The sequence below is a fragment of the Chenopodium album genome, chromosome 12 (genome assembly GCF_948465745.1).
Source record: "Chenopodium album chromosome 12, dcCheAlbu1.1, whole genome shotgun sequence".
Classification (NCBI taxonomy): domain Eukaryota; kingdom Viridiplantae; phylum Streptophyta; class Magnoliopsida; order Caryophyllales; family Amaranthaceae; genus Chenopodium; species Chenopodium album.
This window is the reverse complement of record NC_137845.1, coordinates 38,114,874-38,132,092: the sequence shown is the minus strand read 5'-3', so window position 1 is coordinate 38,132,092 and position 17,219 is coordinate 38,114,874.

Genomic DNA, 17,219 nt, shown 5'->3' with positions numbered 1-17,219 from the left:
GGAAAGAAGAAAAGAGTAGCAAAGCAAATAGGACTGCATGGCCTTCCTAAATTAGATACTTTTGAATTTGGTTTCGAACCGACTCCAAAAGACTATAAGCAAGCCCGGGAAAAGTTCAATACACGGCGAAATGCTCGTACCCAGAAAAAGGCTATTCCAATGGATCACTATCCCTTCACTCTAAATGAACAATTCATAAAAGAGGGTGAAGATTATCCATGCCATGAATTCCTCGAACCGTTTGTCAAAGATGGGATAAGACAACCAGGGTTCGAGATATTCTTAGGCTGTAATTTCTTAGATGAGATCCCAACTCCCATCTACAAGGAGCAAACACCCCCATGCTTCGACTTTAATGTTATGGGTCTTCTCTTTGGGTATGAGAAAAATGAGCCTAAGCGTATCGACGATGATTCTGCGCTTATCCAAACGGTGTTACAAAGTGAAAACTTTGATCCCACAAAGCTCATTACTCCGGTAGAAGGATTAGTCCGAGGATGGCGAAATAATGTGAAGGTGACTACACCAAGTGGAAGAAAGATCTCCATAACAATAGGACAAGGACCAATGTTCGATGAGTCTGAGTCATCTGAGTCTGAATTCAAGTCTTCTATAGTCGAGTCTTCTAATCCTTCTATAGTTGCGTCTCCTTCTATCCCTTCTAGTTTATAACCTACTTCTAGGATAGTCAGTAGTCAAGTCCCAATAAACGTTTCTTTATTTGATGTAATGATTTCCGAGTTCAATAATATGTCTTCATTTGCTTACTCCTCGTGTCATTCTCTTACCCAGGATGACGAGCATTGCTTAACTATCAATGAAAATGACAAAGAAATAATTAAAGCAATGGAAACACTTGAAAATAAAACACCAATAATTGAAGACACCGAAACAGTTGATATCTCAAAAGATCCCACCATTAAAGTAGAGGTTAAAATTGGTCTAACTCTTAACAAAGAAGAAAGAACTGATTTAATTAATCTACTAAAAGAATTCATTGATGTGTTTGCTTGGTCATACGAAGATATGCCAGGAATAAATAGAGAAATAGCTTAACACACAATACCACTAATTCCAGGAATGAAACCTGTAAAATAAAAGTTACGTCGAAGGAAACCCAACGTAGATCTGAAGAAAAAAGAAGAAGTACAAAAACAAATAACTGCAGGTTTTATTAGGGTATCCAAATACCCTAAATGGGTGGCGAATGTGGTATTAGTTCCTAAGAAAGATGGAAGGGTAAGAATGTGTGTCGACTACAGATATCTAAATAAGGCAAGTCCAAAGGACGACTTCACTCTACCACACATCGACATTTTAGTAGATAACACAGCAAATCACGCACTTCTCTCGTTTATGGATGGGTACGCAGGGTACGATCAGATTCTCACGGCCGAAGAAGACATGGAAAAGACTACATTTATAACACCTTGGGGCACTTACTGTTACACGGTGATGCCATTCGGGTTGAAAAGCGCAGGTTCCCACTTACTAAAGAGCAGCGCCTGCCTTACTCCACGACATGATGCATAAAGAGGTTGAAGTGTATGTGGACGATATGATTGTAAAATCAAAGGACTGTCCAGGACATTAAATAGCCTTAAGAAAATTCTTCGAAAGGCTAAGAAAATACAACATGATGTTAAATCCAACCAAGTGTGCTTTTGGAGTCACCTTAGGAAAACTCTTAGGCTATGTCATTAGCTCTAGAGGAATAGAGATAGATCCAACCAAGATCAAAGCAATCATGTCAATGCCATCGCCCAAGACCAAGAAACAGATTCGACGATTTATTGGCCGGGTGCAATACATAAGTAAGTTCATATCTAAGCTAACTACAATATGTGAACCAATATTTAAGAAAATCAAAAAGAATGTGCCAGTAATATGGGACAATGAGTGTCAAAAAGCCTTTGATAAGATCAAAGCATATCTCGCTAATCCTCCTGTATTAGCACCAGCGCTTCTAGGAATCCCTCTTCGATTGTACCTTACATTCACTAAAGAAACAATAGGAGTTATGTTTGCACAAAAAGTAGAAGGTAAAGAAAACGCTATCTACTACTTAAGTAAAAAGATGCTCGAGTATGAAGTACACTACACACCGCTTGAGAAATTGTGCCTCGCATTAGTGTGGGCCACAACCAAGCTAAGACACTACAAGCTTGTCCATACGGTCTATGTAGTATCTCGAATGGACACACTTAAGTATCTCTTCGAGAAATCTACTCTCAATGGGCAAATATCTAGATGGATAGTTAACTTATCCCAATTCGACGTAAGGTTTATGCCTCAAAAAGCCATTAAAGGATCAGTGGTCTTGGACTTCTTAGAGGACTTTCCAATAGAAGATTCGACATCAATGCATGAAAATGATTTCCCAGACGAAGACTTGATGGTTATGGACGATGATACTTGGATATTATACTTTGACGGAGCCTCCAACCAAAAAGGATGTTGTGTAAGGGTATTATTGGTATTACCTAAAGAAGAACACGTCCCCATCTCAATAAAGTTAGATTTCGACGTTACCAACAATGATGCGGAATATAAAGCATGCGTGGTAGGCCTCGAAACAGCTTTGGCATTGGGAGTAAAGAAACTTCGAATATTTGGAGATTCTTCCTTAATCATCAATCAGATTTCCAAAAGATGGAAACTAAGGAGTGAAAGCTTGGCTCCTTACCAAACATATCTGGAAACTCTTACCGATCAACTTGAAAAAGTAGAATACACATATCTACCAAGAGAAGAAAATCAATTTGCTGATGCCTTGGCAAGACTAGCCTCGATGGTTAAAATTCCTAAGGAAATTGAGCAAATGCCTCTAACAATAGAAAAAAGGCATAAACCAGCTTACATCCAAGCTATAGAAGATGAAGAGGTAATTCAAGAAGAAGAAGAGGAGGAGGAACCTTGGTACACTGATATCCTCAACTATGTCACCAAAGGAAAATATCCAGTTCACGCTGACAAAAGAGCAAAACGAGCTCTAAGACTTTTGTCTTCCCAATATGTGCTCATAAATGATGAGCTACATAAAAGAGTACCTAAAGGTAGGGCTCTCCTATGTGTAGGCAAAAAGGAGGCTCAAAAACCATGAATAGGGATTGCCATCAATATGTAAAAAGATGCCCTAAATTTCAAATATAAGCTAATTTGCAACATGTTCCTCCATCTCTCCTCTATACTTATACATCACCATGGCCCTTCTCAACATGAGGAATAGATATTATTGGAAAAATCAGCCATCTTGGACAGGAGGCCATGAATACATTCTTGTAGCAATTGATAACTTCACAAAATGGGTTGAAGCAGCATCATATGCAAAACTCACCACAAAACATGTAGCACTCTTTATCGAAAGGAACATTAAATGTCGATATAGAGTCCCACATGAAAAGATAAGTGACAATGGAACTCACTATCAAGCTAAATGTGAAGAATTGCTTCAAAAATATGGCATTTAACATCATCAGTCTTCCCCATATAGACCTCAAGCAAATGGCAGTAGAAGCAGCCAATAAGAACTTAAAAATTATTATCGAAAAAATGACAGAAAACTACAAGGATTGGCCTGACAAACTCTATTTCGCTCTTTGGGGTTATCGCACATCAATTCGTTCATCCACGGGAAATACGCTATTTTATTTAGTTTATGGAATGGATATCGTACAACCTGTAGAACTGGAAAAACCTTCCTTACGCATCGAGTTGGAAAGTAAACTCGATGAAGTTGAATGGACTAGAGCGAGATATGAAGAGCTAATTCTACTCGATGAAAAACGACTAGAGGCTCTACATCATACTCATTGTTATCAAATTCGCATGGCTAGACACTTTAATAAGAAGGTCAAGATAAGAAACATTAAAGTAGGAGACTTGGTGTTAAAAGCATTAAGGAAAAATGTTCTAGACCCAAATGGAAAATTTAGGCCTAATTGGTCTGGACCATACATCGTCAAAACTATCCTATCAAGAGGTGCCGCAAAACTAACTGATATGGGTAGTAATGAGTTCTCGAATATGACGAATCTTAACCAACTTAAGAAATTCTACCCATGATAACTTGAGTAGTATATTCAAAAGAGCTACGTTTGGCCTGATTCCTAAGGAAAGGATACGTAGGGAACCCTTTACGGGGTACGGCCACTTTAATTTTTACCAATCGCGCACTTTTACATCAGCACGCCAATACAGAATGTACATCGCGCAGAATTCAAGGCCAGCGCGCCACGACAAGGTCTGTCGCGCCGCAACAGGATCATCACGCCGCGACAACCCTGTCTCGCTGCGATGGGTTCAAACGTCCAGCGCCAGGTGTTTTTCGTCGATCTGGGAAAATTTCCGTGTATTTCAAGAATTTTCGACTTCCGCACTCGAACTATTTTTGAAATTTATTCAAGTTGCTTTCATTGCTTTAATAAAATAAATTTATTATTTTCAATATAAAAAGTTAATTTAATTTGAAAAGCTGAAAAATTGCATTAATAATTAATAAAGTAAAATTACATTATTGATGGAATTAAAAGAAAGCTTAAAAATAAAATTGACTTGAAAATAAAAAAAATGTCTAATAAATTGAAATTAAAGCAATGCTCTAATCGGTCTCCTCTTTTCTAGCGCTCTTCCAATTCTTGTCTGCTTCTTCTTTATCGTCCATTTCTTTCACTAATAGGGAACCCTTGGATGATCTATATGCAACTTTGGTAGATGTGGTTTCTCCCTTAGCTAGTACACCAATCTTCTTTTCAACCCACACTTTCTTTTCTGTAGAATCAGTTTTTCTTTTCTCTTTGCCTTTAGCAGCGCTCTTTTGTTAACATAATAGGAGTCTTGAATTCAACTCTTGCACCTAAATGATCTTTAGGAGGAATTTTCTTATCTCCTAGGCGATCTTTAACACTAGTTTTGTGTTTGTTCATGTTTTGGAATTTTCTTGTCCTTTTGAGATCTACCAAGTAGCCATTGCTTCACATCTCTAGATAAAGGAGGAGGAATTTTATGGGTAACAACTTCCCACAAAGGTCTAGCACACCATTAATCATCAAATCTTTCTACATCTTGTGAAACAGGAAATTCATACGGGCACGAAGATCCCCGGAAGGAATGGTTTGAGCAAGGCCATATTGTCTTCTTACTCTAGAAGGATAGTAAAAAGTTAAATTGGACAAACTTGGAAGACGACAAAAAGGTTGAGTATTGACACCAACCATCTTCTCGATTTTCCACCAAGAAACAACCCATTTAATGAAGAAGTCGCGAGTTTCAAAGATTCTACTCCACTCCCGACGACCCATCTTTATGGAAAAACGTTTTTTCCTTCGTACAAGACAATTTGGTGTATACTTTTCAATGTTGTCAAGAGGGCTAATTAATTCAAGATTTTCTGCAAAATTTCAATGCAAATAATTAGTATTACTATACAAAATTAAATACTTTTAATTTTTGTAATTTAAAGTATTGATTTTCTACCTATAATAAAATTAGAGAACCTCGAAGAGGTGCTTTTGGATCCCTTTTTAATTCATCCAAGCTAAGCATAGTTTCTCCAACAATTAATGGCATTGTGTTTCTCCCTGAGTGAATTTGCTCCATGACAGATACCAAAATTGCTTGACCCTCATGAATATTTCCACTAGTGAGGAGATATTGACTAAACATGCAAAAGAGGAAAGCCCTCCTCTTATAAACATGAAAAGACTCAGATCGTGATCTATCAAAATAAAAACGTGCAAACTCTTTAAATTGATCACATTGCCATGCACTATATCTTTTAAATCCCTATCCCTAAGGTTAAGAAACGCTCAAAATCTTTATAGTAATACTCGCTCACCTTAGGAATTACCGCAAGATTTAAAGAAGGAAAGCTAAGAATGGCACCTAATTCTTTCGGTAAAGGGCAAATTTCATCATCACCAAGTCTAAAGTAATGGGTATTTGAACCCCAATATTCTAAGGCGGTAATGAATAAAGTCTATGTCAAGATCTACCCCCCTTAATGCCATATAAACCCCCCAAGTGGAAAAAGTCAAGCTCTTTCCTATCCTTAGCGGTCAAAGACCGACACCACTCACGAGTAAAATCACTAAAATTCTTAGACATGACTACTTGATTGAAAATTAAAAGCTAAGTATTTTAATCTGCTCGAATTATGCTGAAATCGACACATTTGGGGGCTATTTATAAACAGAAGTTGACGTAAATCGAATCCTAAACGGATTCGGGAATTTAAATTTATCGTGCCGCGTTTTTTTCCAACTTTGACTCGGATTCGTACTTTGACTTTACGGTTTTCTGTCCCTTCAAAGCCTTATCCAATTCTATTTTTGGAAACTTTCCTTCAAACACTTATCCCATATTGATTATTTTAAGTTTAATTAATTAAGCTTATTTTTTGTCAAACTTCATTTTATATTTTCATTTTTTTTTCTTTCGGGGGAGAAAGTCGGATACCCTCCATTAGTAATAAAAATGATGGAAAGTTTTGCACAAAAATTTGTCACAATTTTTCACACACTCACATGCACATAAAATGAAAAATAAAATGCAAGAGATAAAACAGACATAATAATAACATGTATATACAATACGTCTAACTAAGACATAAGTGTCAATAATACAACACAAATAGCAAAGTCCTACATAATCAAACAAATAAATAAATATAGGTACAACTACGGTGCCCGAGTACGCAACTGCGGAGGAACCTCGAATGTATCGAGGAACAATGCACTACGCGGGGTCACTCCCTATCCTAAATCATCATCGCCAACAGTCGGAAAAGAAAGAGTAAGGACAGTCCATCCAAGCTCACCCTGATGCGGCTCCTAACGAGGTGGTTGCTGCAAGGACGAGCCAACCCTATACCTCCCACCAACCGTGAAAGGAATCGGCACCGAACTACCCTGACTAGGGAGCTGCCTCACCTCCTCCTCAGTATAGGAACTAGAGCTCTCTACGACAATAGTGCGATCTGACCCTTCTCGTCGGCCCTGAGTCTCAACCGAGGTGCGGCGATGTCACGATCCAGATCCTGATCTCTCCATCCTACCCTTAGGTCACATGCCAGTACGCGTCGGAGGGACAGGTTGAAACAGAAAAATAAGCCAAGTCAAATACAGAGAAATAACTAAAGTAACCTAATACAAGTAAAGTGACATACCTCTGCCACACCGCCATCATGACGACATGATTCCTGGTGGCTCAACCTCACGAGCTGGTAACAAAAGGCATCCATGGCTCTCGCCATCCTCGTCATTACCTCGCAAGAAAATTGCAAAAGTAAAAGAGATTAGAAACAACCAAAATATACATGTAGAAAAAGACAAGAGCTAACTTACCCAAGTCTGGCGTCGAGGGATCTATCTCTACACCAGACGCCACTCCTCGAGGGCTGGAGGTATCATCTCCTCTATGGGCCCAAAGGATCCCTGGTAGGTGATGGACATGGGCGGAGGTACAAACTTCGCAGCAGCCGCTGCTGCAGCCTGTAAAAATAAACTCTAATAATCAAAATTGTTGGGGGCTACCAAAAGATAAAGAAACCAAAAGATATAAAGCCCACCTCTTCCTCCTCCAATATGTAAGGTGATGGAGCCAATCGCGGCAAGAGTCTCTCAGCATAGTACTAGGCCGAATGGCTATATCTCTGCCAATCCTCACCAGCCGGTGACCTCTCCATGTGAGTCCTAAGACCCTCCTGGTCCATCACATGCGATGGAGTACGTCTCGGAACCACAAAAAACTCAGTAGAGTGCTAAATCGCAACTCTCTCGCCCAAATACAACACTGCGTTGTACGTCCCCTGAAAATAACGATGCTGAGTTGTATACGCGACATCTCGCGCAAGAACGTCCAATCCAGCTCATAAACGGAAAAGAGGCTCGGGCTCTTGTAAAAGAGACATCCATGAGTCAGAATCCTATTGAACGGAACAAACAAAAATAGCAACGACAATGCATACAGAGAGAAGTGCCTCTCGAGCAAGTGTGGTAGTGGTCAGGCCAGCATAACAGCCTCCCCAACTAGCAGCAATGGGGAGCCCTCGTGGCGAAGGCCTGGCTGGCGAAAAAGACAGAAGGTACTCGTAGAACCACACCTGTAACAACAGGGAAGGGTCAGCAAAAGCTAATGTGTTTCAAAAGTAAGCTTCTGTTGTAGAATACACCTCTACGATCCTCCAGAAGCTAGAAAGTGTGACTTCTTCATCGTAGTTGCGATGGCGACAGGAAAGTCACAATCCTAGCAAGAAGTCAACATAGGCCAAGCTGGCCCAGTCAAATGTCCCGACCGCTCGTAGGTCGCGAAGAGCAGGCAAATAGTAGAGTAACGCATGGCTACCCTTGTTGAGAAAAAGTCCCTGACAGCAAAATCAAAATAAAGATGCGCACCCGTTGTTCAGGGGTGGTCACATCATCTCGGAAGGCTTCTGCTAGTAGAGCCCAGCAAATGGATCAGCCGCTCATCTATACTGATCTCGACTCAGCACGGGCCCGAACGGCAATAATACCCAGCAGCTCGTCCACCTCTGGTGACAAAAGGCTAATATCCCTACCCAAAGGAACCGCAGTCGACTGGAACTCCAGTCCAATGATGACAGAGAATTCGAGGGGAGTGATGGTCATCTCACCCCATGGAAAATGGAACGTGTTGGTGGTATCCCAAAAGAACTCCACCAAAGCTCGAATGATGTAACGGCTCGACCGCAAAGAATATAGAGCCTTAGTGGCCTGCAGCAAAGGAGTGATCAAGCCACATGACTCCCACAGCGTGTGCAGCTCCGCGTTGTTGATTAAGTAGGTGTCATACAAATGTCCGATGGTATCGTTGCCCAAACCATGGCAACGAACCCGCTCATCGATCATACCGCGCCGAACACGCTCCGAAATGTGGAACTTGTGCGCAAAGTACAAATTACGCCCGTCCCAATCAGGGAACTCCCCAAGGCTAGTGGAAGTCCCCTAGCCTGCGTCGACAAGCCCGTCCTCCCGGTAAGCCCCGCGAGAATGAGAGCCAAAACCTCGACAACCAACCATGCTAATTATGTTCAAAACATAAAAAATAGTAAATTAATAGTTCTATAGTATCTAAGGTTCGCCTAGATGCATGATACTATGTTCATAAAAAACAGAGTACGTAGTACTAAAACAGAGTATGTTTTTTATTCGACAATAACAACATTTCTGAGCAATCAAACAATTTCTTACAATATTATGACAAATATTGTGACAAATTAAGCATGAAAAGCAAGTGAAAAGATGAAGAACAAGCTACATTGTATTCACGAACTCAAGGTGTTCAACATTGGCAATTTGCTCGTTTCTTCACAAAATTGATCAACAAGTTTCAAAATACTCCCAAGGCAATATACAAGCATAAACAAGTGAATTCATGGCAAGAAATTCAACAAACAAAGAAAAATTTGGGCCACGTGTCTCTATGGGATTAGACCACGTGTTGGGGGTATTTTTACCGTAAACAAGAGCCTCATTCATGAGGACAATTCAAGCCAGACCCACATTTTCTCATTATTACTACTCAACGTAGCTAAATAATGAGCTACTTGATTTCTAGTTCTTTTGACAAAAGAGAAGCTAACATTTGAGCAGCAAGAAACCAAGTGAAGAATATCTGCTATAATACTACAAAACACTGATGCAGTCACTAATCCTTCTTTCAAATGCTTGAATAACTTCAAATTGTCAGTTTCAAGAACCAAGTTCACAAACCCTGCTTCAAGAGTGGTGATTAAAGTTGTCCTCGATGTAATTTCTTCAGCAACATCCACTGAAAAATTATCTTGAATATGCTCACACAAAAAGACAACCACATGCCCAATAAAATCTCGTATGACACCTCTAATATCAACCTTATCATTTTTAAACATTGTAGCAGCTGAGTTTACCTTATCCATTCCCTTAGCAGGTGTATTCCAAGACGACGGTAAAGGCTTCTCTACTTCTTTCCTCTCATTCGCCTTCTCATATTCACCAACCATACTCAAGGCCCCCAAATACCCATCTTGCTGCCCCCAAATACTCATCCATTACGCCTTAACTACACTCCCCATAAAAGACTCCAAAAGATATTCCACTAGTTGGAATCCTTAAACATTTCAAAAGTAAATTAGAAAGCTAAAAAGTAAATCAAAATATTCTAAAAGTAAATCACAACATCTCAAAAGTAAATAGGAAACTAAAAAGTAAATCAAAATAACTAAAAAAGAAATCAAAAGTAGATGATCAAAATATCTCATAAGTAAATCATAATAACTGAAAAGTAAACACAAAATGCTAAAACGTAAATAAAAATATCATTTAAGTAAATTTTATTACTCAAAAGTAAATTAGAAAAACTTAAAAGTATATAAAAAATCTCAAAAACTGTATTTACAATCAAATGCTTTAAAGCGTTAGAAAACCTACGTGGGATTTGAACCTACATCTTTGTGCACTTGCACAATGCTCTACCTATTGAGCTAGTAGGCTATTATATAGTAAATATAGTTAGTAAACGCAATTGTTAAACCAAGGTAATACACTGAATATTATAGCCAATTTAGTGAAGGGGTTATAGGGATATAAAGAAAATGTCAAGTTTGTATGTATGACATTCTCATTTGGGCACAATGAACTTCAACTCAGAACAAATGAGCCATGACCAAGAAACAAACAAGCAACAAATCTGAACAAAAACTAAGCAACAAACAACCCAACACCACAATTGGGCGCTAAAAATTTGAATTCTAAATCAATGATTGAACACTTAAATTACACACGTTTCACATAAAATCCCTAAATAATAAAGTTCCACCATGAATTCCACAAATAATCAAACGTTTAATACAAAAACAAAGATTACCAGAAACTTCAAAAGTAGTAGCGCCATTGATGTCAACATAATTAACCTCCACCATCTCACGAATTGCAGACCTATCACTACAAAACAAAATCCCTAAATAATAAAATTCCACCATGAATTCCACAAATAATCAAACATTTAATACAAAACCAAATATTACCGGAAACTTCAAAAGTAGTAGCGCCGTTGAGGTCAGCATAATTAACCTCCACCATCTCACGAATTGCAGACCTATCACAACAAAACAACCATTTAAATAAAACAGTAGTACAACAAGAGTAGATGATTAAAATTGAAAAGTAAATAAAAAATTACAAAAAGTAGATTTACAAAGTAAAAGGTAAATAATAAGAAGTTAAAAGGAAAGAAATAAAGAAAATTGAAACATAATCAATAAACACACACACAATCCAATTTTTGTGAACATTTAAAGACAAGCTTCAACACATAATCCAGCAAAACAAATAAATCAATAATACACAACTAAGTGTCTCAAAAATAAAATAAAAATAAATCAACAAAATCGAGTAAAAAACAAAAACCCTAACCGAACCAAAAACACTGATGACTAAATTGAATAAACAACAAACTACAAAATCATAAAATTGTAATAAACAAAAAACAAATTTGCAAACAATAATGAAACCATAACTGAATCAAAGAACAACAAAGTCGCATATTTCTACAATTCTAAAATCAAAGAAAAAAAAACCCTAATTGAATAAAATACAACAAAAAAAATTACTTCTCCAGAAACAACGCATAACAGCAAATCGAAGAACGTTGATGAGAAATTGTAAAATTTGAAGAAATCAACAAGGGAAATCAAAAACATCGTTTATCAAATTCGAAGGAAAAAAAATTCAAATGAAGAGAAAGAAAGTTTGAAGAGGAGAGAGAAAGATAAAAAGGGCGGAAGTTAGCTAAAGAGGTCATTCACACAGCGAAATTACTAGTATTCCCTTAATGAAGCAAGTGAAATTTTGGCCGTCTGATGAATTGCAATCAACGATGTAAATGAGTTCCTAGTTCCTTTAATATATATTAAAAAAAAAATTCATAATACTTTGTATATTATATAGTGTTTAAATTATAAATAGAATAAACAAAAAGAAATGGAGAGAGAGCAAATGATGACATTAAATTTTATTTTTTTTTTTGACAAGAACTTTAAATATTAAAATAAACACTTATTAATTATAAAGCATTAATTAATTTAGGAAATCAAACAATTTTAAACCTTTTGAAATCAAATTGGGGTAAATATGTAAAGGAACATTTTTAGGTATATTAAGAGTTTTGTTATACTTTTTATAAGGTTGGAAAATGCATGGTTTGTGGTTCTAAGTTATTGGTATCTATAAATTGTTAGCACTATAGATTATGGTAATAGTTTTGGATCGATAATTATGAGATTTCGGTTAATAGCAATTGTATTTAGGTTAACAACCATTATTTCAAATTATTAGTTACAGCGTATGATCATAGAAAAATAATTATTTTTTAAGGTTTGAAATTTGGTATTATAGTTGATATTGCTGTTTTGGGCTTGTAGTTATAGTCTTGAGGTTGATCTAAAACTAATTGTTTTATACCTCTTTTGAAAACTGACCTATTTGGTAATTAATGCATCCACAATGGTTGCATAGAAGGACATCCTGCTAGCAATTTCTAAATAATTGATGGCTACATGCTAGCCATTGTGGAGCTACAACTACTTGTAGCTTTGCCAAACTACATATCTCTATAAAGCTATGTAGTTTCACTCCTTTCAAGGCTTTTATATTTATTTCTTTAATATATTTTATGTGTTTGTTTTCAATATATTTCTATGGTTATTTTTTTTTAATATATACATAAATAATTTTATCACACTTTTAATTTTGTAACAGCTATTTTTTTATCCACCTTTTGAATATTGGTTTTCTCAACGGCTATTTTTGCAAACATAAATTAAATGTTGTATGCTCTCAACGGATATATCATAATTGATCATTAATTTTTAGAAAAATTTAGTTATATAAATAGTAGTACACTGTACACATCGTACAAAACCAGCAAAACTCCAAATATTTTCTTTCTTTATATAGTAAGTTTGTATAATGGATGAATCTCAAAATCCCTTTAGCCAATATTATCCTTATCTTGATAGTTCACAAAACTTAGGCAATTTTAGCTCCCAAAATCCTAACCAAAATATTTCCAATACCCAAAATCCCACAACTCGTCCAACAATTCGACCTCTCAATGTTCCAAGTCTTCAAGTCTACACCCGATCATCAAATGTATTATCATTCCACCTATTATTATCCACATGTTATGCCGGGCAACCGTCCAATTAGGCCAAACTATTATTATGTACCTCATCCTCCTAGTGATCCGCACATTAATCATGATAATTCGAGAAGGGGAGTATTGGAGATTATAGTAGTCATCAAGAGTCTCCATTCACTCCGGGTCAGGTAACGAGTCTTCATCAGTTCTTGAAAATGAAGTTCATTTAGATGAAGAAGTGGAAGTGATAGTTCAAACACTACAAGAGGTAGAGGAAGAGGTAGAAGTAGAGGTAGAGGGAAAAGTAGAGGAAGAGAAAGTGAAAATGGAGAGAAAAGGATGTCATAAAGTAGTGAACAAGATAAACAACTTTGTAGGAGTTGGTTGACAATTTATGGTGATAATATTAGAGGGGTTGATCAAACATATGGTGATTTGTGGGAGAAAATTGTAAAATATTACAACAAATATAAGACGGAAGGAGTTGATTTAGATATTGAAAAGGCATTTAACCATTGGTATAAGATGAGTGCTGAGGTTTCTAAGTTCAATGGTGCCTTCCTTTAGATTAAAGAGCTCCATCCAAGTGGCCATGATGATGATAATTTAATTGAGTTGGCCAACAAGCTATGGCAATCTCAAAACAAAACCAAGACAAATTTTACTTACATTCATAGTTGGAAAGTCCTTTGAGATACACCAAAGTGGCAAGAATTTCTGAGCAAGGAGGACTCTTTGAAGAGAACTAAAACTAATATTTTTGGTGCGTACAATTCTTCTAGCTCTGGAGCTGAAACAAATGGCATCAATAGCAACAATGTACCTAAGATGGATGTGCGTCCTCCTTGTCAAAAGGAAGCTAAAGCAGCAGCGAGATGAAAGGGAAAAACAATCATCAAGGTCAATGAACAAGCTGCTCATACACGGGGTCAATTCGAAAATATTCAAGATAAGAAGTTGGTTATGTACGAGGAACATATTCGAAGTCAGAATTTTTTTATTCTCTGCATAGATACTTCAAACATGGATGAAGAGGCTCGAAACACACATCGTCAGGTCTCCGATATTATTAAGAAAAATATATATATATTCCTAGCTATTTAAGTATGGTAATGTATGGTTTCTATAATCTGAGTTGAACTAGTATGTTTCTTTCACTTGTTTAATGAAGTCTACCTATCTAATTGGAATGATTATAATTTTATAGAGGATGTAACTTGATCTGGTTAGATAGTTTAATTTGTCCTTTGCTCTCATCATCACCTACTTTGTTTTAAATGCTAGTTATATTATCATATATATTAAATCTAAATAAAATTGGCACAAGTTTTACACTTTCTGGAAATTTTTTGTTAGTGGTCTATATAGTAGTCGGACTATATTATAGTCGCTCGGATCTCCATTCAAATTGGCACATGAATTTTAAATTTTGCAATATAGACGTTGTTAATTTTAATACTTTGATGTATCCGTTGAGAATCTCACCATCTATATCCCTCAATATAACATAAAACCTCAAACTTTTTCTTTCTAGTTACAAATTGCTAATCCGTACACAAAATTATACAACAAATAATGTCACAAAATCCAAGTTCTTCAACCAATTACCTTGATTGGATGAAAGAGATCAATGATGAATTTTGGGATGAAACAGATGATGAAATAGCTCTCCACTTAATTGAACAAATATCAAATCCTCCAAGACACACATTTCCCCAAGATCATGAAGTTGCTGCTAAAAATTTATACAAAGATTACTTTTCCACCAATCCGGTATTCTCGGAACATATGTTCCGAAGGAGGTTTCGAATAGGAAGAGATTTGTTTGTAAGGATAGTGACTGCCCTTGAAGCTCAATCTGACTATTCACACAACGGGTAGATGCCGCCAAAAGAATTGGTTTGTCTCCCTACCAAAAATTCACGGCGGCAATTCATATTCTTGCATATGGATCCCCAACCGATGTTGTTAACGAATATATTAAAATCAGTGAGAGTACTGCTATTCAAGGCTTACATAATTTTTGTCGCGCTATTATTGTTATATTTGGAGGTGTGTACTTGAGAAGGCCTAATGCTAATGATGTTCAACGACTTCTTCAAATGCATGAGGAATGCCACGGGTTTCCCGGCATGTTTGGAAGCCTCGATTGCATGCATTGGGCATAGAAGAATAGTCCAGTGGCATGGAAAAGCCAATACACACGAGGTGATCATGGTCACCCACCAATCATGCTTGAAGCAGTTGCATCGATGGATTCATGGATATGGCATGCTTATTTTGGTGTAGCTGGGTTAAAAAACGACCTTAATGTCCTTAGTAAGACAAACTTGTTTCGAGAGGAATTGCAAGGTAGAGCACCCAAAGTTTATTTCAATGTTAATGGTGCTACATACATCATGGGGTACTACCTTAAAGATGGTATATACTCTGAATGGGCTACATTTGTTAAAAGTTTCTCACATCCTCAGGATCCTAAAAGACTTTGTTTCAAACGGAAGCATGAGAGTGTTAGAAAAGATGTTGAGAGAGCATTCGGTGTACTCAAAGCTCGTTTCGCCATTGTTCGTGGACCAGCACGACCTTGGCATAAAAGTAAGCTTCATGATATTATAGAAGCTTGTATCATATTGCATAATATGATAGTTAAAGATGAACGTCATAAACTTATCCAGAAGAAGTCTATTCACATCCAGTTGGTAATGATGTCCAAAACGAAATTATTCTTGATTTTGAAGCATATCTCTCAAAGGATGTAACTATGCGAGATAGAGAAAAGCATCACCAATTAAAGGCAGATCTGGTTGAACATATTTGGGAGAACTACGAAAATCAAGACATATAAGACCAAACAAATTATTTGAATGTAATATCGTTTATTGTTGGCATGCCCATTATTTTGGGACTATATTGGGTTCAAATTATATAGGTTTCCCTTTGTTGCAGTAGTATAATATGTTTTTTTATGTTAGTTTTATCATGCTTTGCAATGATCACTTAGTTCTATGTTTGCAATTTTATGTGTATGTATACTCTTTTAAAAATGTTTCGATGTGTATAGAATATACAATATTCATAATTACATTATAATCAAATCTATATATGTATATACACTATTTTTAAAATGTGTCAATATATGACGTTTTTTTTCATACCATATTTTTATCATGAAACTTTTTAATTTGTAAAATCATTTAATTACTTCTATAAAAAATTTAATGAAAAAGTTAATTAAATAACATGTCATCATGTGGGACATAATAAGATTACATAAGAAGTAGCTTGCCATTGTAGACAATGTAGCTTAAATTATGTAGCTTGCAAAATAATGATGTGGCAACCCTTAGCTACATGTACATGTAGCTAGTCATTATGGATGCTCTTAGCAGTTAGCTAATAAATAAAGTTGATTGTATTAACTAGTTTGACTAGTTGGTTATATAAGCTTATGAGTAGCTGGTTATATAAGCTTATTTGACTAGCTGGTTGTAAATAACTGATAAAAGTGTTTGGTAAATAGTTGTTTATTATTGTGTATGGAGCGTCTCAATCAATAAATTGAGGAATCAATGATCCTTAATAGATGGAAGCCCATAAGAGCTAGTAGGGATGGTTCTAGGCTTACAAATTTGGCTTTTGGAGATGACATAATACTCTTCGCCAAAGCCACTCTTGAACAAGAAAGTTGGGTGAAGCACTGTCCTGAAAGATGATGTGCGGCATCAGGTCAAAAAATCATTTTTCCTAAATCTAGAATTTATTTTTCTGGAAATACCTCTAAATTACAAAGGAACGAAGTCACAAGTTACTTCGGGATCAAAGAAACAGCAGACTTGGGGATGTACTTGGACATGCTAACTATGACTAGTAGAGTAATTCGTGAGACTTTTGGATGTTTGTGTGAAAAAATAGATCGCAGATTATTGGGATGGAAGTCTAAGTACCGTTCACTTGCGGGTAAAATCACTCTAGCAAAGTCGACCATTAGCACTATGGCCTTTTATGCTATGCAAATCGCAAAGAATACCAAGAACGATTTGTGATGATATGGACAAGAGAACAAGAAGGTTCATTTTGGGAGG